Source organism: Monopterus albus, unplaced genomic scaffold (assembly GCF_001952655.1).
Source record: "Monopterus albus unplaced genomic scaffold, M_albus_1.0 scaffold260.1, whole genome shotgun sequence".
NCBI classification, from domain to species: domain Eukaryota; kingdom Metazoa; phylum Chordata; class Actinopteri; order Synbranchiformes; family Synbranchidae; genus Monopterus; species Monopterus albus.
Window position 1 is genome coordinate 1,478,803 of NW_018128140.1, and position 3,545 is coordinate 1,482,347.

A 3,545-nucleotide genomic window follows, 5' to 3' on the forward strand; every position below is an offset into this window, starting at 1 on the left:
TGAATTGCTATTGAAGATTCTGTTGTTCCTGTAGGTTTCAGTCAACCCCGTGTGCTTGGATCATGTACACTGCCACGCATGCGAGACCACGTGTTGGACGACCGCACATGGACATTCATTAGACGAGCAGAGGGTACACAACAGAAAAGAGGAAGAGCATCTGATCCATCCAGAGGGCAGGTCAACTGTCATCTCTTCAGGTTCCCTCATTTAAAGGGCAGAGATAAGGAAACAGAACAAGGACTGTGCTGACAGGCTAATTAAATAATTCCTATTGCTGGAACAAAAAACATTGTGTTCTCACTAATCCTGAGTATTCTGGTCAACATAAACAGATGTTCTGGTGTTTTTCTCTCTTTACGCCTCCTTGAAAAGTACCTAGAGTAATTATTGTGGTCCACATCAGTTTAAAGTGTACTATTTGAGGTTTTGTCAAAGTGTTTGTTCTTTATAAACAGAAAACAACTATGTAATTGTCATTTAATTTTAAACCGAGTTGCATTCACATCTATTTTCCAAGTGAGAAATTTGTACAAGACTAAACATATACAGTTTAAATATGAACAGAACTATAAAACTGTATCACATTATCAAAAGCAATTACAAGTGAAACTGCAGACACTTCAGTCTAGTCTTTTAAAATACAGATGTTCGGCTCCTCTCACCTGCACAAACACTGAAGAAGAAGACAGCAATAATGGCCGTGAGGAACATGTTCTTCATCTCGTTGTTGGTGAGCAGGAAGTCCAGGGAGAAGGCTATGGCACCTCACAGGCCACTGTAGGCCAAGATGAACTGGTCCTTCTTGGTCAGCTTCACAATATGGAATTTATTGATGATGTAGGTGAGACCCATCACTCCTGAAACACAAATAGAGCTTATAAAGCAGGAGGAAGAGAGAAAAAACAGCAGCAACACTAATAACACTAATAATAACTTACATTGGCCTATATTTTATAAAGTATATAATAGATGCTGGAAACATAAATATAACAAGTTTACAACCAATCAGTAAATATATGGTTATTAAAAAGGTGCCATCATCAATAATTACTGGTTTTCTTTGCACATATTAACATTAACACAGTGGTGTTATTGGGCCAAGAGACTGACAGAGTTCACTGTCTGTGTTTTCTATACTGACCAACTGTGAAAGTTGTTTACATAAATGAATATGTTTCACATGCATATATGTTGTTTTGTTTTGATTTTAATGTAAAGCTTTTCAACCAGCAGGTCAGCTGCAGGCTACAAATTCAGACAAACATGTACAGTATAATTTTTGTAACATCAGAAAACCAGTCCCCTACTGTAGGGTACGACACAAACTTGGCTTAGTCCACTTACGACATGATCCCTAACAGATGGAAGACCTCTGCAGTGAGGTAAGCCATGTAGCTGCAGACGAAGACAAACAGGGGCTCGATGACACACGTGTGAGAGGTGAAACGGCCCCCAGGATGCCAAAGATGGCCCCCACTATGACGTCCCTCCCCCAAGGAAACCACGGAGAAGCAGACCACACCGAGGAAGGCGTCGCCTACAGTCACAGTCGCAGCGTGGGAAAACTCCTTGAACAAGTGATAGAGAACCTGTAGAGAGAGAGAGAGAGAAGGAAAGATGGTTAAATTGTAGATGTTGTTTAAGTCACAGTAAAATGTCACAGCTCATCCATGCTTCTTTAAGCTTTGCCACTGAGGGGTCTACTCTTCAACAATTGGTTAGCACGATACCTAAGAAAATTGTAATCCAGAGATATTTTAATAGTCTGAATGAGCCTTTTCTCTACAGTTAAGTTTTTTTCTCATGAACTACTGAAGCATTTACTCTGGCACATCCATAACTGGAACTATTTCTAATGCTGAACATGAATTGGAAAGAAACCAAATCCCTAATCAATTTGTTTTTATTCTTGTTATTTTTATTATATGTCTGCTCTGTATTTTTCCCACATTATGTCTGTAATCCACATTGCAAACTTAAGAGTGTTATATATATAAATGACGATATTTTCACCGTGCCGCCTCCCTCAGCTCTAAACCACAGAACTAACTCACAAAACTAACGTTTATCACCTTGTCCTCATAACAGACCCTTGACTGATCATAGCTTATACCACAAAACAAGCAAATGAAAGAAACTCAAATCAATGTAATTATTATTCCTGATCATACTGGTGGTTGTAGAGCATCAGATTTCAGCATCTCAAATGGAATTTCTTTAAATGGACCCAACAGGAATGTAAACAGCCCTCTAAATAGAAACTCTCATCAAGCAGAGACCCACACAGGGGCAGGGCTGGATGTTAAAACACCCATTTGAGTCTTGAGTCAATGTGCAGCACAACAATATCTGTGTTTGGTTGATTCATCCAACATTTGTCTTTACATGAGTAAAACAGCTACTGATGCACGCTGAGGACGTCATTTACATTCATGTTTAACACAGATCAACAGCAGGAAGAACGTAGACATGTTCAGTTTTTCAGCTGGCTTTTCATTTCTTGGAATGTTTTTGTCTCCGCACCATATTATATGATTTTATTTATTTGTTTGTGCTGTGTGCAGTAATGAAATCATTGAGTCAGAAGCCCATGAATGTATTTTACTTTATGATTTTTGCTGCTGACTGTTCTTTCTCTCCAAACTAATTGTTACAACACATATAATTTTCATCAGCTAAAAGCCGCCTTCACATTTCTAGAGATAATAATGAGTGTGGCTGTACACCATAAATATAAGTAATTCACTTTAAAATGTACTGTATTCTATGTGCAAAATATATTTGCATACATGCACACATCTGCACAGCAATATCTTGCTGTTAAATGCTTCAGACCATCTTACAAATAGCCACATTTCATCTCTACCAGCCTCTGCAGCTCTGGAGGAGAGAGCACGGGAGTGGATTAACAGAAAATTGATTACAATTTGTTCAGTATTATCAATGATTTCTTGTTGAGATTGATCTGATTGGACACTGGATACAGACAGAAGCAGAGAGAAAACAAAAACAAGGGCATAAGTTGAGAAAATGTCAAATTTAGAGAGACAGCTTCAGTGTGACAGATACACCTTCCAGATTTTTCTGCATGTACTGAATGTGGAATCCTTTTATCTGTATCCAGATATCTGCATAATGCCTTCATGAATGTACAGAGGGCATTGGGCCTGACACAGCAGCTCCACACTGGGCCTGTGTTAATATGATCTCAGTCTGTCTGCTAAATGAGGCCTTGACACCCAGTCTTTCTGTCACATGATCGGGGTGCACACTGTTACAACAAATGCTTCTGCAGTCCTGCATGCAGCAAGTGGTCTTGTGTGCAGCCTCCGAGTCTGCACTAGGGATGGGCGATACAACATTTTTCCTTTCGTTCATTTTTTTCCTCATTAATGTACACACAGCACCCCATATTGACAGAAAAACACAGAATTTTTGACATTTTTGCAGATTTATGAAAAAAGAAAAACTGAAATATCACATGGTCATAAGTATTCAGACCCTTTGCTCAGTATTTAGTAGAAGCAACCTTTGGAGCTAAT

At 38.9% G+C, this 3,545-nt stretch overlaps 1 long non-coding RNA gene across 1 annotated transcript in view; it reads right to left on the bottom strand.

The window, feature by feature from the left end:
- LOC109972573 (uncharacterized) overlaps nucleotides 1–3,545 on the bottom strand; it is a 10,490-nt gene that overhangs the window by 1,395 nt on the left and 5,550 nt on the right. Inside the window, exon 2 of the long non-coding RNA XR_002276709.1 lies at nucleotides 666–1,592. This is a non-coding gene — a long non-coding RNA (uncharacterized LOC109972573). The remainder of the gene's footprint in view (nucleotides 1–665; nucleotides 1,593–3,545) is intronic.